The 25,417-nt window shown below is 46.7% G+C and overlaps 1 protein-coding gene across 5 annotated transcripts in view; it reads left to right on the top strand.

Annotated features, from left to right (window-relative positions):
- The first annotated feature begins 3,408 nt into the window (after positions 1-3,408).
- Positions 3,409-25,417, top strand: part of ZNF516 (zinc finger protein 516) — a 105,915-nt gene continuing 83,906 nt past the window's right edge. For 2 of the 5 annotated variants that reach the window (XM_081252579.1, XM_081252575.1), the window contains exon 1: positions 7,014-7,079. The gene's annotated coding sequence lies outside the window, so the exon portion shown is untranslated. Of the gene's footprint in view, positions 3,532-3,834; positions 3,928-7,013; positions 7,080-7,332; positions 7,378-25,417 lie in introns of those variants that run through there. The other 3 variants (XM_081252576.1, XM_081252577.1, XM_081252578.1) reach the window with 3 other exon arrangements.

Raw genomic sequence — 25,417 nt, 5'->3', positions numbered from 1 at the left:
TTAGAATATAATCACAACTTTGCCTCTCATCAGGGCAGGGGGTCACCATATGTTAAATTCCATACTGAATCACTCATGCTGATGGGCTGTTTTCCCTTCCTCCGTAATCTAAATACAGCAGATTCTCTGAGTCTCCAGGTTCTAAGGAAGGGAAAGATTTTAGGATAGAACAGCAAGTTAGGACTGCGGTAATGTTTTTGAAACCATCAGTGACTAAATAAATAGCCAATTTCCATTTATACGTGAAATTGCCACCTACTCCAAACAGTATAAAGGCAGGCAGCAGCTGTACTGTTCTTAAAACAGCCTTTACCTAGGAATACTTGTTGACAATTTAAATCAAATTTATCCCTAATCCACTCTGAAATCTCTAAATTTAAGTTAGTTCAGAGAGCTAAATATTTTATACCTGGACTTAGGTATATGATGTCATTCTCCTTTCTCAGATATAATTTAGAAAATCCTAAGAAATTCACACAAAGACTTAACATTAAATATTTACTAATAAGTAGTGCATTTAAAAATTTGAGCATGCATATTTAATAAATATTTTTAGTTTGTCTTAGATTTCACACTATAGTTTAGAGAGTTTCACTTCCAGCTTTCAGACGGACAAGGCCTTTTAGGAGGTTCTTTTTTTTTTTTTTTGGTATCTGTCTGTTTTTCACTTTTAACTATTCTTTAATGGAATCTCTTAGGAACCTTTCTGATCTAAATGCCCAATAATCACACACCATTGCCTGACTCATGCAGACAAGCCATTCAACACTGTTTCATTAAAAGCCATTTTCCTTAGCTTGATGGGTCAGAGTCCCAAATCCTGAACAAATAATTCATTAGATCATAACAAGGGAAAATAAGTATTTTTTCTCCAAGTATTTCATTAACCAGAATTCTTGTCTGTTATAAAATTATAAATAACCAATGTATATCCAACCATTAATCCATCAGGCTTGCTGACTTCTCTCCACCCAAATACTGTAATTTACCGAAACATTTCAAAATAGGAGAACTTCTTTTGGGGGATTTCAGGGATGTATATTTTGTGCAGAAGCAGTGTCCTTAATCTCTAATGGGGACTTTAAGTGTTTGAATATATTAAACAGTTGAAATTTTGACAATGCTGAATATGTTATAGGAGTAGTGTGAGAACTCATATATTTTGTTTTGATACCATTTTTAAAATAGTGTGTTGACAAATGAACAGTAATGTAAACACATTCAGCTCACGAATGGTGCTCTCACCAGTAACAAAACCGAGCTGGTCCTCAAGCTGCCATTTTCCAGGATGTAACTCTTACGGCCTCTCAAGTTACATTCTCAGATTCTGCATGCATTGTAGAGAAACAGGGAAGAAAAGCACACTATTATTGTAGAACCCGCGTGGCCCTGAGTGAAATCACATGTGGGTGATAAGCAGGCTGGAGAAAGAAGGCAAGTCATGAAAATCACAATTTTATGTGGAGGAGTGTGGAAGTTTTGCTCACTGATTTTTGGTCTAACTTGTCAATTTTCCACACATGGAAGTTATTAGTGCAATCCTGTAGTCTTAAATAGACCTAAGAATTTTTACCATGGACTCAAATCCATTCCAAAATACTACACAAAGTATTAAAGTTTCAATAGGCAAATTTTAATCTCTTTGGGGGTGCATACATATATACGTGATAGTACGTCTCTATATGACATTTATATCCATGTAATCAGTGCAACGGGGGGATACTTTTATTTGTGCATTTATACTCTGCATTGTAAAGAATTGTGGGCACTTCAATACTTTTCTGTGAATCGGGCTTAAATTTGATTGTTCAAGAATACATCGCACTTAGGCATTCAGGCTGAAACCAGCAACAGTCGTCAACGACCTTTACCATGCCTGCTCTCCGCATTAGTGCAGATCATTAATCATATTTTATGACCAGGGATCCTTCTCGCAAAGGTTCTCAGCCGTCTTGCTCCCTCCCTGTCTCTCTACCCCCCACTCCCTTGCTTCGTGGAAACGCACGCACATGCACACACACGCACACACACCACACACCCTGCACTCACGTTGCACACATGCAGAATGGCCCACTGGCTGAGAGTCCAGCTTTGCAGGCACAAGTCCCTTCCTGGGCGCTGGTCCGTAGTGGTTTCTGTTGTAAATGCCCTGAGCTGGAGCGGGCCCCCGAGCTGCTGCAGCAGCCGTGAACATTAGCGAACGTTAGGCTCCGAGAGAAATGCCACCGCGGAAGGTAAGGCCTGGACCGTAGCGCGGCCTCCACAGCAGAGCCACGGCCGTGTCTTGGATGGAATCCATATCCACTGCGGATCGTCACGAGGTGAGCAGAACACGGCCAGGAGCCTGGTGGGAGAGGGCAGCGTTACTCCGCGCAGGCCACCGCTCCCTGGGTCTATGTCACACCCCGGCTCGCGCGTGCCGGGGTGGGGGGCTCCCGCTCCCACAGCCTCCCCCCACCCCGTCACCTCTCCTCATTCCCCTCCATCTGCCCCCTCCCGCCCCTTCCCCTCTGCAGCCCCCCACCCCCCGTTGAAAGCTTTCTGGAGTCAAATTGGGATTTCCGTTCTCAGGCTCGACTTAGTGCAACAGTAACTACAGCCCACGGAGAATAGTAATTGGGGTGAGAAAGTGGAGTTTGAAAAACAAAAATTAAAGTGGAACTTTTCAAGGATAAAAATAAAAAAAACAACAGGCATTTTTTAATTGACAGACAGCAGAATCTTGTTCTGAAGTCTTTCCAGTGGGACCCCATCTTGATTCCGGACTTCATCTGCAGATACCCTGTGCCTGAATACCCCCAGCACCTTTATCAGGAGGTCAGGTGAAACGCACACCCTAAGCGGTTTGTAAACCACGCGCGGCTGGGACCACCGGAAGGATACCCGCCTATAAATCTGGATTCCAGGCTTAGTGCTCAGGTGCCCAAGCCGGCTGAACATGCATTCTCAGCACGCCTGCACGTATGGATGCGTGCCTGTGTGTGTATCCGTGTGTGCGCGTAAACAGCTTCCCGTAACTGGATCTGCGGCAGCGCTAGTCCTTGGGAATAAGGGGCGACAACTAGCCGCTGGGATCGGGATTCAGTGCTATTAGGGGAAGAATTATCAGTGTCTTGAGTCATCGCGAGCCTCCAGACTTTCCCCGCAGTGTGGCAGAACTTTGTGCTGATGAGACAATAGTGGAGCGTGTGCGTTTCCTACAGGGCAGACCATTCCGGGGCTGGGGGAAGCCTCGGGCCTGCGCCGGGCCGCTGGGGCCCGGTCCCCTCCCCGCGCCGCGCACCCCCCGGAGCCCGGCCGGCGCCGGGGTCCCCGCGGGGAGGGCGCGTCCGGGGCGCGCGCGGACGGCGCGGGGAGGGGGCCGGGCGCGTGGTGGGCCCCGCGCGCCCTCGCGCGTCCCCCGCGCCCGGGCGCAGCTGGCGCGGTCGGTCTAGTGCAGCGCTCGGCTCCGCGCCTCGGGCGCTCGGCTTCACCTTCAGAGGCGCGGGGCGTGCGCGTCCTCCTCCCCGGGCCACCCGCCTCCCCGCCAAGGTAGGGGCCGGGGTGGCGGCGCGGCGGGGCCCGCGGGAGGGCGGGGGGCGCTGGGACCAGGCCTCGACGTGTGTGGGACCCGGCGTGCGCCGCGGGGGTCGGGGCTCCGGGAAGGGACTCCGGGGCGCGGGGAGGGTGGTTCGCTTTCCCGGTGGCTAGTTGCTCCGCTCCGCAATTCCGGGAGAGGGAAGATGCAACTTCGGGCGGCCCAGCGAGCGCCCGGGAGGTGGCTTTTACCGCAGTGGAGGGGCGGGGTGGGAGCGCGGAGGAGGCTCCGGCTTTGTACACTTCGTCAAAGGCGACGCGGGAGGAGGGGAGCTCGGATGCGCTCTCCATCCATTAGGAGACAAAGAGCAAATTGCCTTACTTTAAAGTAAAACGCTCCGGCTAATGAAGGTGGGTGATGGGGCCTCGGGGCCCGAGGAGCCGCTCCAGTTATTAAGGGTTTGGTTGATGGGGTCGATGCCAGTGGGGACCGAGCGCTGCTGCCTCGGGGACGTGCTTGCGGGGAGGGGCGTTGTTCCCCCCTCCCCTGGCTGCGTGCCCATCAGCTGGGAGCGCATAAGTGACCCTAACATTATGGAAGTGAGAGCCCGGAAGGGAAGTTAGGGCCGGAGTGGGGTTGGGGACGAGGGTTCTCGCAGTGACTGAGGCGGGGTGGGGAGACGGGGTCTGCGTGGCAGGGGCTCCTCGGAGATGCACCCAGCCTGGCGTGGCTGGGGGCGGAGGAGGTATTGATCGCGCTGTATACCCGCGTATATACTAGAAAAGAATACTTGGGGTGTGTGTTTGGGGGTGGTGGTGGTGGAAAAGCGCCTCGTCTGCCATTTCCAGGGGGAGCTAACCTACTGAAGAGTTACGATCAGTATTTAGATTGAACCGCCTCGTCGAGTTTTAAAGAAACTTTGTATGAATAAGTTTGTTAAAAGACAGCCTAGTTGGGTATTTGAAACAGTGGTTCATGAAGGAAGGTTGGTGTGCGGTGACAATCAGCCGTGGTGGGCTGGGGGGGGGCGGTGGAGCTTTGCTATTAGGGACCCGAGAGACCGAGCCTTTTACCCGAAAAATGTGGGTAAGTCAAACTCGCTTATTATCAGCGTTAATAAGCTCCCCGCAGCAGACCGGGATGTGACCAGGGGCTTCTGGGGTTGTGTGTCTGTGTTTTACTCATTCCGCTGGGCTTACTGATAAAGAATTACTTGGTCTCCGGGTGTGCAAAGATCAACTTGCTCAGCCCTCTTTTAAAATATATTCATTCTGTGCCTTATTTAATCCAGATGCACAAAAAGCCATTTGCTGCTTCATTGTTGTTTTACATTTTTTGAAAAGGCGACTGGTGTAACCTGTGGAATTTGAAATGCAAATAAAAGCCTGTGGGAGTCGAGGCAGAACAAATCAGCGTTTATAAAGTGGAAAAGATTTAATGTCTTTGAGATCATTGCGGAGGAAAAAAACTGGAGAGGGGGAGTGATTTTTCAGGGAGTGAATTGTGACGTCAGGTCTTTTTGGAAAAGATGTTATTTTTAAGGTCTGAAACCCGGGTATGTAAAGTGCTTACAGGAAAAACAGATTACAAGATTAACATCTGTTAACATGATCGTTTATCTCCAGCCAAAAATAGGTCAGTTCTTTCTTAAGGAAACACGAGTGCTGGCGCATGCTTAAATAATAAAATTAAAATAATGAGTTCATAAATTAGGACCAGCGTTTGTTCTAATCTGACCTGTGAAGAACATTTTTTAATTTCGAGATCAATGAAAGGTCAAAGTCCCTTTTGGGTGTTGAGAACAGCTTCACCCTGCGTCCATCCCCTCCCGGATGACCCCCTCCTTTTCACCGCGCTCTCCCTGTCCTCCCCCACCCCGATTGCTAATTTCCCCTTTCATCCATTGAGGAAGTACAAAATATATTTAAACGGATATTGTCTGACGCCCCCCCTCGTTAACGAAGGCAAACTCTCTCTCGGCGCAGATGGCTAACTTTCAGACCTCTGCTGTTGTTTTACCAATAAATGAAACGGTAGGGAAGGGGAAAAAAGGAAACAGCCTTGCGAAGTCTCCCTGCCCCCTGGGTGTGAGTGACGGCTCTCCCGGCCAATCCGCAGCGGCTTTCTCCATCCCGGAGGTAATTTGGGGTGTGAGTGTGTACGCGCGCGCGCGTGCATGCGCCCATGTGTCTGCACACTGTTAAATCCGACCAGCCCCGCGCGTCCTCAGGCTCCTGATTTGCACAGTTGTGAGCTGTAGACGTGGACACGCTTTTATCTGAGTCTTTTCAGCTAGGTGGGCACGCGGCAGTCCAAATGGAGACCCTCCCTCCGCCGAGTGTCCCCCCGTAAGGAATGGGCGTAAGAAGTGCTTTCGGATTCAAGTCGAAACCTGCAGACGGGGAAGAAAAGGAGTGATGCGATTGTGCTTCTCAGAGACTGGGGAATCGAAATGTGTGGTTCCTTCCGTCACGTTCCCACGCGGCAGGCGCGCCCTGCGCTCTTGGGGTCGGAGGGATGGAGCCCACTCGCCGGGCGCTAAGCGTAGCCAGGTCGAGGATTGTTGAAACTGGTGTTAACTGTAAAAGTGAAGGGCTCGTGGACCTTCCAACCTCACATTTTATTTTCTCACTGGCAGTTGATACTTAGTCCATGGCAAAGGCTAGAATGTGACCTGCTCATGGTCAGCGTTCTGCTGCCCACCCGACTTATGAATGCGAAGGGCTGGCCGTGGCTCCCGCGCACAATGGGCACATTCACGGGCGGAGCGCGTCACGGGCCGCCACTCGTTTCCTACGGGTTTAACCCGGCACCAACTTCCCTAGGAATACTGGTAGTTTTGTGTGTGGACACATGCTACTAGCCATGTAGCATCTCTGTTCCGTGTTGCAGTGGCTGTGCTGCTTCGCTCTGGGATGGATGGCGATGCTGCAGGGAACGGGTTAAGGATCCACATGTGCCCCCTGCTTCTCCGATACCCCTGGGAGGCATCCTGCGACCCGGCCTGGTCCACGCACGGTGTGTCCGGCTGCAGAGCCGCGCGGAGGTCTGCCGGAGGGTCCCCGGGCGACCTTCGTCCTCTCCCATCAAGATCCTAACTCGGTTACAAGGTGGTGTCGAGAGCCCCGCGCCTCCCGCCCGGGCCATTTCCGCCCCCTAAATCCGAGTACGACTAGATTCTCTTCCCCCCGCCCCCCAATCTCTGTGAGCTCGCGGACTGAGGAATGGGCAGAAGGGGGAGGCGTCGCTAGATTAAATCATTCCTATTTCTGTTGCTCCCGCTGGTGCGGCGCTGGGCCTGGGGCGCCTGGGGAGGCGGGGGCATTTACCTGCCCGCCCCGGGGGCGGCGGCCTCTCGCGGCCCGGCTAACTGGGGGAGGGCCGTGGGCGGGGCGGGCGGGGCGGGGAGGTGGGGGAGGGCCCGGCCCGCCCCCTCCCCTCCCCCCGGCGCCCGCCCCCCGCCCCCGTCATGTGGAGCGGACGTCACACGCCTGCACTGTAACCCAAGAAGTGAAAGAGACGGGGACCCACGGCCCAACTTCGCACCGTAACAAAGGCGGGGGTCCGTGCGGGCCGGAGAGGGTCTAACTGGGGAGGGGTCGGGACGGCGGGAGGGGGCGAGGGATGAGGTTGGGGGTGGGGAGTGCAGGGCCCGGGGCTGCTCTGGGGCGGGAGACTGGGGGGCCCGGCCGGGGGGTGAGGGCCTGGTCTGGGGCGGGGTCTGCGCGGGGCGGAGGAGTGCGGGCCGGGCCGGGTTGGGGCGGGGGGCGGGGGGCGGGCTGCGCTGGGCCCCGGCTGGGGCGGGGGTGTGCGCGGTGGCGGGGACCGCGCTCCGGGGGCCGAGGCGCGGCGGAGGCCAGGTAATTGGTTTCTATTTTAAACTTCACTTTGTCCTGGCGGAGGTGGGGCGGTGGGAGAGGCGTGGCCCCCGAGCGATTACATAAGTGTTCATACCTGACCTGGTGCCGGGCCGCGGGCAGCGCGCGGATTTGTGCGCGAGGGGCTGGTGGGCACCGGGCCCGGGCGTCCCCGTGCGGGGCGGCCGCGCGTGGAGTTGCTGTGTCCTGCGCGTGGGACCTGGTGCGTGTCGGCCGTGGGGACCTCGCGTGCACTCTGGGCTGCGGCTGGAAGCCCCGGGGTGTCCGTGGTTGGGGGCCGGGCCTGCCGGCGGGGTCCACCGCGTAACAAAGGGCAGGGCTGCGGGACCCTGGGCCGCGCACCGCGCCGACCTAACGGCAGGTCACAAAAGTCTTCATTAAACGTGTAACAGACCGGCATTTCCCCCATGAACCTGCCCGTAGGTCTCCAGTCTTGATTAAAGATGACTTAAACATTGAGGTGCTCCCCCCCCGCCGTGGCGGTGTGATAAATACCATTAAAGGTCTGACCGGAGGAGAAGCAAGGGTGGTTATTCCCCCAACAGGATCTTCGCCAGATTATTTTTCATGCCTTCCTGTTAGTATGATCGGAGTATTTTGGTTTAGGAATGTAAGTGCTACTTTAAGGAACTAGGCATGCATGCAATTTGGTAGGATCTTTCTACTGCCGCGCAAAAAAAGAGAGCTCGTTTTATCATTTGTTTGTTCCTCCTTCATTTTCTCTTGCATTCTTTGATTGTGGCGTCAAAATAGCTGTGTTATTTATGTTGACACAGACTGGCCAGAATTAACTATCCCACGTGCCACTGCCGCGCAGTTTCCCCGCCTGTGTGCGAAATTGGAGGGTGCGGATCTGGGCGGCCGTGCCTGGGTCTGGGAGTTCGGGTCCCGGAGAAGGACAGTTTCACGAGAGCAGCTCCCATGCTGTCTTGAATGGACCCTGGGAGACCCTGAGCTCTGAGCGAGACTCCAGTGTTGTGGTAATGGAATTCGAATTTTGATGTGTTAAGGTACAAATATATTATGTCTGGTATTTTTCTTAGTTCATGAGTAAGGCTTTATTTTGTTAAATTTGCTAATTTGAATAAAATGAAACGTTTAGAGCACATTAACATTCTAAAAAAAATAACAAGCCCAAGGGATGTGCCATAAAGCTAACTGAGAAGAATGCGAATGTCTGTAAAATGAAACAGAACAGCCAAGGAGCGTATTTGGTAGGTACAGGATTCAACAGTGGAAAAAGAGAGAGGAGTTTTGCTTCGTTTCATTTCCGAAAGCTTTTGTTTGTCAGCGTAATCTTTCCAAATGGCTTAGTATACTGAAACTTGCTCCATCAAGGACTTTTAACTTTTGGATGTGTAACTGATACTAGTCAGTGATGACTTGAGAATAGTTTTCATCACTAGTCTTAATCCCATTGTTATTTGTAGAGGACCTTTAAAGTTGACTGACTAATTTAGAGATTAAAGTTTCCTTGGGGCTCTGAAGTCCCACATTTCTAACTTTATGAGACATCTGAGAGACCAACGCAGAGTGAATAGAATGGGAGATGTCTGTGAAAACAGGTCGATGCTGAAATCGCCTTGTCTCCACTTCCGGGAATTAAACTTTAACTTCATTTACCTTACTTGCTCCTACGTGGAGATATTTGAGTCTTACAGGTGGAGCATTTAATGGGGAGATTAAGTTTAGCAACAATTATGTGAAAAAGAAAAGGAGACTTCTTTAAAGAAGAACTCGAAGTGGGGTAAACTCTAACAGATGGTTTTCAGCGTTACTAAACAGGGAAAAATGATAATGTGACCTAGGAATTTAAGTAGAGTTTAGTCATGGATAGTTCTCGAAAAACCAGTGCTCAGTTTATTGGGTTGCTGTGGATTCTTATTTATTCATTTTCCAGGATACGTATTGGTCTTATTCATAATTTACCAGAAGGACTCTTATAAAGAATTTTGTGGGAGTGGCTCTAAGTCTGGCTGGAGATTGTGTTTAGAGTTTCAGCTGCATTATACCTTAATGGCATAGAAATAGGAAACTGAAATAGAAGCTGATTCTGTTCAGGGGGAAGGAGCTTGTCCGGACGTGTGTACTTTCCTTTCATAATATATTTGTTTTCAGTGTTCAAGACGCTGAACTCTTTTGGTTTTTATTCCATTTTCAACATTGCTTTTAGTTATATCATTAAAAGTGGTATTTTGCTTATAATGTAGCTAGATTTCCAACTGAATAAAGCAATGCTGTTGTGCAGGAAACAAATAACTTTTTCATTGGTGTTTCATGGCCAAATTTAGCTGGAGACAGCTAACCTTTCTGGGTGATAGGCATAGATTTCAGCTGAAGGCATAGAACTAATGGTAGAAAGCAAAAGAAAGTGAAATGTATTTGATCAGATATCTGCAGTTATAAATATTTGAACGTAGAAGTAAGGTTCCTTCTTCAAAAGCAGACATCTTACATGCTGTAAATGTTTATACCTAAATTTTAGCACTTGGATGGACTTATTCTGGCACAATCAATTCTTTCAAAAAATGCATCTCTTTGCTGCCCTGACTCCTCCCCCTCAAAAGCTCTAGAGGCTGTGGGGAAAGTTCCATTCACTCTCTTCTTACTGAGTGCCGTCCAGAGGATGCTTCCTAGTGGGCCTGTGTGCTGCATTGCCCTGGCCCTGCTGCCGGTGTCCCCCTCGCTGTCCTTACACCACAGAACTAGCACCCAGCACGTGGACCCGCCTTGGCTTGCTTAGCACTGGGCACCTTTGATCTTTTCTTCCAGAATTATTAATGTCTAAATAGGAAGAATTCATTGCATCACTGTCTTTAGCTCCCAGACCCTTATGCTCTTGGTAGGAAGTCTCATCTCATTTGGATTTGCATGTTTCAAGTGAACAGAGCCGTGTCAGGAGGTGGATTTGTTCTGAGGTCTGATCAGGTGGTGTTTGGACTACATCTCCATGTGTGGTATAGAGACAGGCTAGCAGGATGGAGCTTTGAGAAGGCAGATGTGAATGTGGAGTGTGGGTGTGCGTCCCTGGGCTGCCGTTCTGTCTGCTCTGGAGTTCGGGTACCAGCAATTTTTCGACTCTTGTTCTGCGCTGGGCTTGGTGCTAACTGGTGGCATGAGTCACACAGGTGACGGTGGCTCTCTTCTCCTTCCTGTCTTCTCCTTGGGGATGTCACCGCCAGCCTTTTCCGTCTGATGTGACCAGCAGGATGTTGGCAGCAGCCTGTTAGGGTTTGAATGTGCCTTGGGACCACAGGAGTGACAGCATTGTTTAGATTCATGCCTTTGCCTCCATCCTGTCTGGACCCAGGAACGAGTGAATTGTGGGGGGGACGGTAGGGAGGTGGGACATTTCTCTTTGATGGAGGGGTGACCTCTGCCCTGAGTGAGCTGAGATCCCGCCCTACCTCTCTCCCCAGAGGGGGAGTGATTTATGGGAGGGCATCCTCGTTATCCTCTGACTCTAGCTATGAATACCTTACAGTTTTTAGAAATTTCGGCAAATTGTCACGAGCCCATTTTAAGAAAGAAGTCACATCAAATGTTGATTTAAGAAGAATTTCTTAATACAAGGAACCTCATGGGAAAAATAAAGAAACACTTTCACTATAAATTTAAAATGCCTCATCCAGTTCTTTTAAAAGCATCTTTATTTTAAAATTAATTTTCTTCAAGAGAGGAGTATTTGAGGGTTATGACTTAAATAGTCATAGGGAGGATACATATATAGGCACTATAAATGCATTGCTTGTATTTGAAATTTATACTATCTGCTAAGGTATATCAAGTATATTTTAGATGGACTGGTAAAACTTAGCAGTTGCAACTGTCTGTTTTGTGTATGTATTCTTTATCCCTTGCATCTGGCTACACGTGATTTGAACAGCTGAAGCTTTTCTTTCCAAAGCTAGTGCTGGTTGTCATATTTATGCCCAGAATGAAATGTTTTCCAGTAGCATACATTGGAATCGTAACGAAGTATAATTTTGTGGCTTTCAATATCCCTTAAAAGTAGTTTTCCGAAAAAGAGCTGGCATTTAGTCTTCAGTGCCAACGGTACTGAAAATTACAAAGCAGAAGTAATTAGAAACGCAACTATTTTTAGAACCCAAACATGTAAATATGTGTAAAATGATGAGTAAAACACCACACCGGTGAGTCGAAACAATACATTTAAAAAGCAGCTCCATTGGGTTTAGATATGTTTTACAAATATATTTCAAATATACGTTTTACAAATATATTTTACAAGTATAGTTCAAATATGTGTTCATTTGGTAGATGTTCTTTCTTTTTCTTTCTGCTCTTTTGTTGTTGTCGATGATGTTTTGCTGTCAGGAATTTAATCAAGTCATTGCATTCCAAACACTGACTTTAAGAGACATGTGTTTTATGTGATTGTGAGGTTCAGACACCTCCTCAATGGAGTGTTGAAAGTCGGTTGAGATGTTAACGTATTTTATTTTCAGGACTAAAGTAAGCTGGTGTTTCATTCCTTCAGAAGCAGGTAGGCTTGTCTCTCACCGGTTCTGGCACCCGGAGGATTGCTGTTGTCCGCTCAGCCCTCGGATGCAGCTGTCTTGTTATTTTCTTGCTCATTTAGGGGATGGGGAGCTAGGCTAACTTGTGGTGTTAGCTTTCAGGGTGGAGTTGAAGGGAGACTGAAAAACTGAGGTTCTCTGGTAAAACTCTAGTTTTTCTCTTAGGCAGTAAGAGTGAAAGAAGAACGCTTTTTTCAGCATTATTTGGTCTCACTTGAAAAACCCTCCCCTCTTCACCTCTTCCCATGTGGAAAGAAAGGATATTTGTTTAGGAATTTTTGTCCTTTGTCTCAGAAAAGGGCAACATGCGCCTGTGTTTGCCATATGGCACTGTTTAACCTATGTTGCTTTGGCTGACTTGGGCTGCATGAGGTACTGATTCATTTCAGCATTCCAGAATGTTCTTCGAAAGTTAGGGCAGTGAAGGATGCAACCAGAGATGTGCCGAGAGGCTGTTCCTGTCTCTAGCAGCTTCTCATTCTGTTGATATTTGAGGGCTGTGAGCAAGTGTCACTTTTTTTTCCTGAAATAATTTTTGTGGGAAAGAGTTTGACATTAGATGTTGGCTGATTGTGTTGATTCAGGAAGACACACAGCCCAAAGTGAGCAGTTAATACTTCTGCTGGTTGTAAACAGGCTGAAAGTTGGGCTAGTGAGACAGGACTTTCACTGTTTCGTTCCTGATTATTCTGGTGACTTTGACCTAGAGCTAAAAAAAAATGTGTTGTTTTTTTTTCCCCTTAAAGAATTAGCTATTTTTTTTAAATGGATGGATGAGCCAGTGGACAGATGGGTGATCCTGTTCTATAGTTTAAACTTTTGTGGTGCTGTTCTGGGATTATCTAGATGTTTTCACCTTGTTTTGTTCACACATGTTATTTTGAATTTTCAGATAGACGTGGATTTAATCACAAGGGTAGCTCCTCTGCTAGATGCCATGTCTCAGGAAGCTGTGGACGTGGAGAATCAAGATTTCTGCCTCCATTTTTAAGGTCCCGTATGGCTGTGGAGTTGCCCACCAAAGCTCATGTGTGTCCAGATAGTCTCCTGCTGAATCTGTCTCATTAGTTTTAATCATACTGTGTTTCCTGTTTTAAGGAGAGGAGTAAACACATTTATACTCATTCATGTGTGTTGCCTGTAAAGCGTATGTGGGCATATGTGGATGGGATGGTACCTCAGAGAATCTGAGTGGTGTGATTGAAGGCTGCTTTGGGTGACACATCATTTATATTGACACCGTCAGTGCCCCGGGGAGATTTTTGTGCCAGTTGGAGAAAATATGATCATTCACATTGATAATCATAGTCCCACCAGATGGAGATTCATCATACCAGAGCTTTTTGTGTCTTTAGCATGACCATTAGCATAACGGTGATAATTTGTTCCTTTGAGTAACACCAAGCATAATTTAAATTAGTGTTATTGTGATGACCCAGCCAGGTGCTCAGGTGGCTTCCTTAGTTCAGACGTGGCTTTTTACTTTTTAAAACAAGAGGCAAGGACGATGATCTCATTTCTAAAACCAACTTGAAAAACACAACTATGGGTAAATAACTGAATTCCTAATGTAAAAATACTTGCCATAGCAACGTAAACTTGGGACAATTCTGCAGAGTCATGGGATTAGTGGTTTAGTGGTAGGATTAAAATTGGCCTCAGTAAATTACCCTGGTGACAGAAAAGCAGAATCTGTTAAGGGTTTTACAGGAAGATTGGCTTATCAGTTATTTTCTAGGTTGATGAAAGATTATGGGCTGCTTAAAATTTGAACTTTACAAAGGAAGGTTAATTTTCCTAATAGCTACACATTTTCAAGTATCTGTCGGGATTGGTTAAAAAAAGAGGTTACAGCAGTTAGAATTTGGGATTTTTTGTGCATGTGGGAGTCCATTGGCCATCCGTGTTCATTTAGCTACAGACGTTCAGAGGGCAGTTGAGAGTATGCATTTCAGCCAGCGGTTAAATTAGGTCTTTCCAGTGTCCATGGAAATAGTAGACTATTTTGGAAAGTGCATTAGATCTTTGGGGCCACAAAGGCACCATTTAGACGCTTACTGAGCCGTACCTTCGTGGCCCGAGCAGGTTACGGGAGTGCATTGCTCCAGAGTAGGGTTTTCATGTCTATCGGGAGTTTTCAATTGATTCTACAGAATGACCATGAAGGGAAAAACTTACTTTCCTGGTTATTTACTTTCCTTTGTACATTTATGGTATTTCTATTTGGACTTGTTTAAAAAGGCTCATACTGAGAGTTATATGTGTGTTATTTGCAGCTGACTTAGAGATGATTTGGGGGTGAATCTGGACATTTTACAGGTACTGAACTGCAGAAGGACTTAGTGATTTGGCTGAGGCCCCAGTGATGGAGCCGAGCTCAAACCCAGGTTTCCTGAGTCACAGTCTGGCCTCTGCCTGGTACCCCGTGCTGAGCACACAGAAGAAAGCGAGGTCGCAGTCTGAGTCCAAGATGAGCCTGTCGAGAAGGTGCAGCGCTGATCGAGCTCTGTGAATGTAGACCCAGCAAAGTGGTGGATTATTTAGGACAGGAGGGAGAGGGCTCCACTTCACTTTCACTTTCTGATGCTTAAATCTGTCTCCAGAGAGAAGAAAAAATGTTGACTAGATTTTTGCAGCTCTCCATGGGGATATCGTGTTAGTGGGAGAACTGGATAAGCCGTCCCACTTCAAGGCCACCCAGCATCGCCGAGCTCAGACTGGGAGGAAACGGGGAAGCCCCGTCGTCACCCAAGACCTGGCAGCTGTGGGCACCCGTTCCCAGCTCAGCACGGGGCCCGGGCACAGATTTTCTTGGGAAACCCAATGGTAACACCCTACTCTCATCACTTTTTATAAGAGAGTAAATATAGAAAGCAAATCACCAGCAGGGGATAGAAAGTCCTAGAAGAAAATAGCAAAACATGCAGGACAAGGGGTCCTCGAGGACCAGATGGCTGAGATAGACCCGCAGTCTCTGGTGGGCCTCCTGTCTGAGGCCGCAGCAGAGGTGAAGCGCACGCTGGTGCAGAGAAGGGCACGTGCAGGGCTGGGCTCTCGTCGCGATGGAGTGGGTGACTGCCAGGTGGGTTGGCGAGAGCCACAGGGGAGACCAGAGCAGGTGGGCACCTTCCCTCGTGCACATCTTTGGTGCAGGTGGACAAGGTGGCGAGGAAGAGGAAGACAGGTGGGGGAGAGGGGCAAGCCGACCATGGTGAGACCACACTTCCCTTTTCCCTGTTGGCGATGGCAGTTCAGACAGGTGACCACGGCACCCATGGGACGGGCTGGCGGGGTCTTGCTCTGCTGCTGGATGCTGTATAGGGGATCCGTTCCCTCTACCTGCTCCGGCAAATTTGGGAGCCGGGCCAGGGTGCCGTGAATTTGTCTTCATCGTGCAAGAGCCGCTTAGAAAACCTGTCTCCTTCGCGTTCTCCACGTGGGCAAACATAGCCAACATTCTAGGTTTTCGCTTAAGGGGAAAAATCAGTAAACTGAGACCCAGATTTTGCATTTGTTTTCCATTCTCTTTAGAAGATAGTGCTGAGTGCTTCTTCATTATTTTCCTGACACTGTGCCCTAGGTAGTTTGCTACCTTTCTAGAAATTTCTCAAAATACGTAATGACCCATGTAAACTCAGATTGTAGAGATTTATTTAATCGGTGTATGGACATCATCCTGTATTCCCTTCTGTGAGGATTTTGGCAGGCTTGTTGGAGAATCTGGTGACTGAAATCCTGTTGTTCGTCTGTTGGTAGGAAGAGTTTGCTTGTTTATCCCCATTCCATAAAGGGTATGAGGTACACTTGAGGTCTACATTAAATATAGAGTAAAACTTAAATAAAAGTCAAGAACAAGGAAATGAAATAATAGGTCCTGACAAGGGGAAAATAGGATTCCATATCCAGATCATCGTGTTCCCTCCCGTGGGTATACTTGGACCAAAATTTATAATCTGAGCTTTCTGGTCACTAAAACAAGAGTGAAACAGGGCCATTTATATGTCGAATTGACAATACAGGCAAAACTCACCGGTTCTGTGAAAGAGAAGCCTTTTCTAGCCTGTAACCCTAAAGGAGACCCCTCACGTTGATTTGTATGTTGACCTTTCTCACAGGCCACGTGTTTTCATGTAGACGGTCTTCAATGATGCTCTTAGGGTGGGTCGGCGGTGGCTTTCCAAAGGCGGTTCCTTGGAGCTTCCCTGGTACGAGGAGCCGAGGGCATCAGAACACAGTACCCCACATTGAGAGCTATTTTTTGAATCACCATGACAATATGATCCCAGGTATTGAGCATTAACAGTTTCTTGCTATATTAGAAGTTGAATTTTTATTACCAAGGACTTAATAGACGTGAATCAAATTGGGTGAATGCCTGAAAAACCAGCCCCCCAAATAAATAGCTCATAAATGTTCTACCAAGGCTCATTTCCTTTCCACAAACATCCATCTCACACCCGCTGTGAGCAAGGCTCCCACATTCTATGTGTATTTTTTTTTTTTTTTTTTTTTTTGCGGTTGGCGGGCCTCTCACTGTTGTGGCCTCTTCCGTTGCGGAGCACAGGCTCCGGACGCGCAGGTTCGGCGGCCATGGCTCACGGGCCCAGCCGCTCAGCGGCATGTGGGATCCTCCCGGACCGGGACACGAACCCACGTCCCCTGCATCGGCAGGCGGACTCTCAACCACTGCGCCACCAGGGAAGCCCTTGTGTGTATTTTGTTGAGTATTCCTAACAGTTAGGAAGTCATTCTAGTCCCCTTCCCCCCACCTCCTTAACCACTGAGACGCTCGCGGTTAAGGAACTTGGGTTATCTGAGCAGAGCATCTTCTGGGCAGTCACCTTGAGTATGACCTTCCGCATGCTCCTTGAAGCCTAGAGACTTTGAGTCTTGGTCTGAGCCATCTGGAATTGTGTCGCTGTGGAGATCACATCGTGGAAGGCCAGTGTTCCTCCTCCCGGCCCCTCCCCCTTTCTAGGTGGCCGGGGTTACTGATGGATCCCCAGGAGGAGCTGGGAGCCAGTGTCAAGGGTGCCCTGAGCTGGGGCTGGCCACCTGAGCGTGTGGGCCCCCGCTCAGCACGTGGCCATGTCTGCTGTGAAGGTGAGCGGAGGTTTCGAGTAATAATCCATCAAGAAAGAGGGTGGTCTGGGGATTTGAACCAGGGAAACTCCTGCATCAGCGTCCAGCCGTCTGGCCAGCTAGGGGGGCTTGGCCCACCTCAGCTGCCTCTTCTCCTGGTCGGCTTAGCGAGCCTGCACCAAAGCCCAGAGGGTCCTGAGCTTGGGAAACTGGGGTCTGTATTTGCAAATCTCTAGGGCAGGCGTCGGCAGCCTTTTTCTTCCTCCTTCCTTCCCTCCCTCCCTGCCTTGTTTCCTTCCTTTCTTTCTTTTTAAAAATTTTTATTAGAGTATAGTTGATGTACAATGTTGTGTTAGTTTCAGGTGTATAGCAGAGTGAAACAGTTATACATATATATATATATATATATATATATATCTCCACTCTTTTTTTCTTTTTTTAGCTTCTTTTCCCATATAGGCCACTACAGAGTATTGAGTAGAGTTCCCTGTGCTGTACAGCAGGTTCTTATTAGTTATCTATTTTATATATGGTAGTGTGTATATGTCAGTCCCAATCTCCCAGTTTATCCCTCCCCACTGGCAGCCTTTTTTTGTAAAGGGCCAGATAATAAATATTTTGGGCTCTGTGGGCCAGAACTTCTTGTTAGAGCTAATTCACTCTGCCTTGTAGCAGTTATAGAAGCAGCCTCAGACAACACATCAGTGAGGAAATAAGCTGTATTTGTGGACACCGAAACTTGAATTTCATGTCATTTCGTGTGTCACAAAATACTGTTCTCCCTCTGATTTTTTTCCAGCTACTTAAGAATGTAAAAACCATCCTCAGCTCACAAGCCACACAAAAACAGGTGGTGGGCAGGCTGGCTTTGGCCTTGGAGCCGCAGTAGGCTGACCAGCACACTAAGACAGTGCTGCCTGGTAAACAGAATGCTGCTGTCGGTTTCAATTTTCTAGTTACCCCCTGGAAAATGGTTAAAGACGTGGGTAAAATTAATAATGTGTTTTATTTAACCCAGTAGATCCAAAATGTTCCGTGAACACGTAGATGACATAAAAGTTACTGCTGAGTTAGTTTCCGCTCTTTATTTCACACTAAGCTTCGGAAATCTGGCGTGGCTCTTACACTTAGGGCTCAGCCCGATGTGGACTCGCCCCTTTAGCCCCCATGGAGATGGCACAGCTGCGGGGCTGGAGGTGCTGCCCATGCAGGCGCCCCTGCCGTCAGCCAGGGCCTGGTGCTGAGGTCGATGAGGAACCTCCACTCCTCCAGTTCAGCTGCTTGTAGACAAGGACTCTCAGGGGAGATACGATACTTTGGAAATATCTCAGTCGAATCCGAGCAGCTTAATTAAGGGAGAAAAAGTTCTTTTTTACCACTCTCAAGCCAGGAGCCGGGGTCGGGGGGCGCTGAAGGGAGGCTGGGGCCTGACGCCGCATGGTGTCTGTCCCTTGGCGAGTCCCTAGTAAATTGGCCCAGCACGCTGGGAATCGGGAGCCTTCCTGTCTCCCTGTTCCCTGCTGCCGAGCCCCGCCTCTGCTGTAGCATCCAGAAACTCAGAAGTGTTAATCCCGGGTTGTAGGTGTGTGGGAAGGAATTGTAGTAAGAGGCAGCCTCTGGCTTCCAATCCAACATCCAGTTGTGGTACCTTTTGGCCAGTTCTGGAGCCGGTATGCCTTTACTTGTTCATCTGTGAAATGGGGTGAGATGCTGGCCTCCCTCGAGGGCCAGTTAAAGAACGATGTGCTTTGTACCCAAAAGAAAGGGAGCGGAAAGCAGACTAAATTACTGATGAAGGTCACTTACCCGAGAAGTTCAGAACACAGAAGGGTGGTTCCAGTTTATTCTCTGTCACATCTAGTGGTAACATGTAAACGTATAAACTTTACATCCAGCATAAAAAAGCATTTGGTTCTTCCTACTTTTTGCACATTAAAAAAAATCACCTGTTTATGTTACAAAGGAGGTGAGGATCGTGGTCTAATTCAGTTAGACAGATGCGCCTTATATTGAGCATATTAAGCCTTAAACCTGTTTTAGCCTCATTTGCCACCTTTTTGCTTTGTTAGCCTCACAAGATAAAAAGAAACTTTAGGGCTTCCCTGGTGGCGCAGTGGTTGAGAGTCCGCCTGCCGATGCAGGGGACACGGGTTCTTGCCCCGGTCCGGGAAGATCCCACATGCCGCGGAGTGGTTGGGTCCGTGAGCCATGGCCGCTGAGCCTTGCGCGTCCGGAGCCTGTGCTCCGCAGCGGGAGAGGCCACAACAGTGAGAGGCCCGCGTACCACCAAAAAAAAAAAAAAAAAAAAGAAACTTTATAAAATATAGAAGCTGTTAACTTCGCTTGGGGGCTTAAAGCATCTGGAGTGAAAACCCTGGGCAGAGTTCATTGATTATTTTGTACATCGTTGTTGTAATGACGGTAGGACACCAACAAAATGCCCTTTGTTGGAGGAACAGAATATTTTTCTGAGATTATGCTTTTGCAGGGCCTCCCCCTGCATTCTTCACGGATGAACTCGTGCCGATCTCATTTCTGCTCCCAGGTCCTGGGGATGTGAAATACGGTTGTTGGATGAGAGCTCAGTACACTTTGAGCTCTGTATCAAAGCTCGTGAAAGTGCTGACATAGGGGGTTTGCACTTAGGAGGGCCGTGTGGATGGAAAGGCAAAACTCCTTTTCCTCAAAATGGATCTGGAACCAGTGTGTTTCATCAGTCTTTTTAAAATAGGTCATTTCCATGTAATACTATTAATAATAAGAAAAATGAAGATTCTTTCCCCCCAAATGGGTAACAATAATGTTCAGAAAAGGTGTTTCTCAGAGGGAAGAATAAAGTAAGTAACTCAAAGCAAATGATCTCCTTTAAAAGATGCTTCTGGGCTTCCCTGGTGGCGCAGTGGTTGGGAGTCCACCTGCCGATGCAGGGGACACGGGTTCGTGCCCTGGTCTGGGAAGATCCCACGTGCCGCGGAGCGGCTGGGCCCGTGAGCCATGGCCGCTGAGCCTGCGCGTCCGGAGCCTGTGCTCCGCAATGGAAGAGGCCACAACAGTGAGAGGCCCACGTACTGCAAAAAAAAAAAAAAATGCTTCTTTCAAGGAGATGAGGGTTAAATACAGTGTCATGAATTTTTATTCCTTCATGTCAGCAGTATTTTTGACTATGATTTGTATATTATTCATGTGCTGTTAGGAATTACAGCCAGAGACACAGGTCCTGCCCTGAAGGACTTTACAGTGGGCCATTTTGTGAGTGTTGCAGAGATGCTTGGGGGTGGTTTGGCAGCCAGCTGGAAGGGGATTTATGGGTATAAAATTGCAAGCGAGTCACATTGTGTTGGGATATTTATTACCTGCCACAGGTAGGCACAAAACCCTGCCGTTTTAGAAGACGGCGCAAAGCTAGTCTGTATCCCCATGTGTCTCAAGATTGCTGTTCCGTTTGGTTATTAGGTTTTGTCACCTTTTGAAGGTGAGACCTGGTGAAATTGCTTCCTCATCCTGGGGCTGGTCCTGCTCTTTGCCACGATGCTGTGGTTTACCTGCTATTCCTGCCTGTAAATCCAGGTTCAGGTCAGCAAGTTTATTATTTAGACTGAAGGTCACGTTCCATATCTTGCCCTATCAATCACTGAAATGCTTCTTTGGATAGTTAAATGGTGTCGAGACAGACTAGAATTCTGTTTACTCTCTTGCTTGTGGACTCGTCGTATCAGTGTTCAGGAAACTTATCGGACTTTAAAAAAAAATAAGATCGACTGGCGTTCAGGTAGGATAACAAAGTCCAGATCCACATTGTTCAGCCCTGATAAAAAGCACTGTTTCTCTTTTTCTGTTTCATTGGCCCAACAGAACAGTGCTTTGGAGAGGTGTGCAAGTTTAGGCAAAGGGATACTTCCACTCAAAGGAGAAGTGAGAACTTCTTAGGATCACCGTTTTTTAGTGTGTGGGCCTGACATTCTTTGCAGAGTTTTCTAAATTCACATGCATCTCGAGTTAGATTTCATACGTTGGCTCTTATCTAGGGAATGATTGAAGACCACAGAGCCAGTCACCCCAAATTGGCCATACATCTGGGGGACTCAAGAGCTTAGGCAATTTCTACCCAGTCACGTGCAATTTATGGGGAGGCATTTGCCTGAGGATCTGCAAGTCAGATGGACTTCAATATGACAATAAATGCAAGTGTTCTGATTAAAACATCCCTTTCGTAGACAAACCATGGCTGGGTTTGGAGGCTAGTGGAAAACAGACACAGGACTGCAGGCTTACACTGAATCACTCAGGGCAGAATTTCTTTCCCGTTCACTTGGAAGTGACTTTGTTTAATGCACTTTAAGATGTCTGAAGTTGGAACTACGAATATGAGCTCTGTCCTACTGTTGTAAAATAAATTTATTTATTTACTTATTTTTGGCTGTGTTGGGTCTTTGTCGTTGCGTGTGGGCTTTCTCTAGCTGCGGCGAGCGGGGGCTCCTCTTTGTGGTGGTGCGCAGGCTTCTTATTGCGGTGGTTTGTCTTGGTGCGGAGCACAGGCTCTAGGCACATGGGCTTCAGAAGATGTGGCTCTCGGGCTCAGTAGTTGTGGCTCGCGGGTTCAGTAGTTGCGGTGCACGGGCTTAGTTGCTCCATGGCATGTGGGATCTTCCCGGACCAGGGCTCGAACCCGTGTCCCCTGCATTGGCAGGAGGATTCTTAACCACTGCGCCACCAGGGAAGCCCTGTCCTATTTTTAACTGAGAGGAATTGTAGTAGCTGAGCACAAGTGGGGTTCCTTTCCCGTTACCCCTTAACTTTGTTTCTTGTGTAGTATCTCATTTGCTGGAAGGGAGTTGATCTGAATGTCATTATTCCAGGGAATTAATATGAAGCTATACATTTAAATTATTGAACCAGAATTAAACGTGGACAGCTGGGACCCGAGGTCTTACACTGCATTTCTCTTGCATAAGGGGGTAAAGACACACAGTACTTCACTTTGAAGACACAGAGATTTTCAGAAATAAATTATGTAGAAGTTCACAAAATGCTACGAAGACACAGCACTTTTCCGTTAGGGGTGGGTGGTGTGGAATTCACGGCAGATAACACGTTAGTTGATTTTCAACCACATATTTGAGTAATTGAGTTATAGCCAAATACTTAGGGTAGTGTTCCAGTTGCCTAAATTAAACTATTCCTTTTCAGATAAGTATACAAAATGCAAAGTTCGTAGACTTCAAAGACTCCATCATCTTTGCCGGCAAGATATTTACCATCCAAAGAGGAAATTGCATTTTGAGAAAAAAGAACGTGTGAGAGATTTCACAACATGAATGTAATTTTATTTTATGCAGGCTACGATTTGTTGAATGCCTTCTAGATGCCATTCGCTGTATTAGGCATTTAAATCCAATAATAGCTTAATGAATATATGTAGATTTTTAATATACATATATAAACTTTAACTTAAAAACTAAAATCTGACCATGTTATGTGAGTTTTCCTGCAACTTTAAAAAAAGATTTATTTTCCCAAATTAGTCCTTTTTAAAAAAGTGTTTTATTTTGTAATCTTTATTTATCATTTTTGCCCATGCTGCACGGCATGCGGGATCTTAGTGCCCCGACTAGGGATTGAACCCGTGCCCCCTGCAGTGGAAGCACAGCGTCCTAACCACTGGACCGCCAGGGAAGTCCCTGCAACTTACTTTTTTTAACATAACCTCACAACTTACTCTTTAAGGGATGGGTGGAGTACAGATGTTTGCACACCCCGTCTGTGGTTTCCAAATGCCCAGTACCCAGTGTGGTCCATTCTGATGCATCGGAAGGGAATTGGGGGTGAGCATCAGCCAGTGGGAGTGGGCCACCTCCCGCCAGGTGGATGTTGCCCGGGGCAGCTGCGCTGTGTTTGTCCCCGTGGGGGACTTTGTGTCGCTACCCATTTCCTAGTGTGCAGTATACCTCTGTGATACACAATTTTGTGCACGTGTGAGAATGTTTCTTTGGGATTAGTTCCCTGAGGCGGAATTTTTGGCAGGAAGAGGCATTTTCATTGATGGATGTGGACGCATTTCCCAACAGGATATCAAAATGCCATTTTACAGCCCCGGCAGCAGTCAGGGACCTGCGGCTTTCTCTTTGTCAGCACTTGGTGTTATCAGTCTAAGTCTTGGGCAACTTGATAGGGAAAACACTGCATTGTGTTTTAAAAATTTAAAGCCACATTTAGCGTTTCTTAACGTTTGTTGACTATTATTTCTCTTGTGAGCCACCTGTTCACTTACTTGGTCGGTTTTTCCACTGAGTTATTCATGATTTGTTGCTTTGTAAGAACATTTTGTTTATTTAGGACAGTAGCTTTGTGCTTTGCTGTTGCTCCCCAAACATTCAAATAGCCTACATCTGAGTTGTTTCTCAAAAGGTGTGTGACTGAAACTGATTTTTTTTTTTTTTTTTTTTTTGCATTTGAGTGGGTGAAGGAGTGTGTAACAGTTCTTCTGATTTCTTACCTGATTATTGTTCTGGTTACTTTTTCTCTTGATTCCTGGATAGATTTTGGACATTTATATTTTATTAGAAAATTAGTAATTTCTTTCAATATTATCACACTTATTAATGTTTTGAAGAACATTGTATTCTTTTAATTTTCCTTCCTTTTGTGGTCAGTAGACCTAATTTTCCCCAGCTCCTGCCTTTTTTTCTTTTGATTAGGCCAGCTTGTCATTTTTCTCCTTCATTGGGCTTATCAAAGAGCCAGTTATGGACTTCATTTATCAGTTTTGCTGTTTTTTTCTTTTTTTCTGCTTTGTGGTTACCTTTTAAAATTCAAATTTAAGGATTTTAATTTTTCTTTGTTACTTTTTGATTTGAATATTTCACTTACGTATTTTCTTTATTTTTAAATCCTGCAGCTGGTTATACTTTGAGTTTTCTGTGTGTCCCATAAATTTTGACACAGAGGAGTTTCAGGAGAGTTTTGCAATTGCCCTGTGATCTCCTCCTGCCCCAGGAGTTGTTACAGAGAGTTTAAAATTTTCCAAATGGGTGGACTTTTGTTAGTGTTGTTTTTGCTTTCACTTGTTAATTTTTGGTATCACAGTACTATGTACGGAGCTTGGGAGATCTGTGCTGTTTCTGATTTAAGGAACTGTTAGAGCCCATCTTTGTGGTCAGCATGCAGCCACCTTATCTCCTATTGTCACTTTAGCAAAGTGGCTGGTGTGGGGTTTGATACTTACATACTAGATTGGACTCTATTTTTTAATTCAAGTCTTCTATTGTTTTTGCCTCTTTAATCTGCCAGCTTTAAGAGAGATTTGTTAAGTCTCCCAGATCCATTTTCTCTCTTTTGATCTTTCCATGTATTCACTGGGGTGTTTGCTTTGTATATTTTGTTCTCTGTTATTTGAGTTTAAAGGTGTAGGACAATCTTATTCTTTGTGATTTCTTTTTTTTTTTTTACCCTTAATCATTATAGTATGACTTGTGTGCAATTGAATGCCTTTTGAACCATGAATTAAACTTTTCATGATATTTCTATCTTCACTGTTGTTTTTGTTTGCATTTTTCTGGTATATTTTGTCTGTGTGTCCAAATTTTCTGAGTTCCTTCATTTTGGGTGTCTTCTGTACAGGGCATATAGTTGGATTTAGTTTTTAACCCTTTCATTGAGTCTTTTAAATAAGTAGATTCCATTTATATTTTTTGCTGAAACAGATTTCTTAGGTGTTCTTTCCTAATTTTTTAAAAAACTTTTATCTTGTTTTATGCTTTCTTCTTTTTTCTTTGTTTTCTGTTTATAGGTGTATGAGTTATGTTTCCTCTCCTTTAATCCTTGAAATCAGAAGGTAGATAGAAAGTCCAATGTTTTCAGTTTTACTAGTGGTTATATTTATAACTTTTGCCTAAACCCCTGTTTCTCAATTTATCAACTTCAGTAACAATATAATTTGACTTCCTCTTTGGGAAGGGTGAAGAAATGAGTGCTTCTGTTACCTTCCTCCCTTTATCTCTTCCCCTCTCCCCACACAGTGTTGTAATTCCTTTTTTGGATGTTGTTTTAGTCTACTATTGTTAATTTATTATTTTACATTGTATATGCTGTCTTGCAAGAAATGTAATAATTACATGTTTATATGTATGTCACAGTTACTTAGACTTGATTCTATTTACACTTATTTCTTTGCTTATTGGGTTTAGTGATCATTACCAGATATTTTTCGTTTTTATTTTTTTGCCTGTGAGTTCTTTGAATCTTCTTTTGTTTGGCCGGATTCCCTTTCCAAGTAGATGGGAAAGGATGGTTCTGGGGAGGACAGGAGTCCTTGCTGGAGTTAGTTTCCTGAGCAGGAGAGGGTGCTGGGGAAGGACCGAGCAGCGGGCAACGGTCAGAGCCCAAGAGAGCCTCGAGGTGCT

Source organism: Mesoplodon bidens (assembly GCF_964165515.1).
Source record: "Mesoplodon bidens genome assembly, chromosome: 13".
Classification (NCBI taxonomy): domain Eukaryota; kingdom Metazoa; phylum Chordata; class Mammalia; order Artiodactyla; family Ziphiidae; genus Mesoplodon; species Mesoplodon bidens.
Note: the sequence above shows the minus strand (reverse complement) of the source record. Positions and strands in the feature narration are given on the sequence as shown.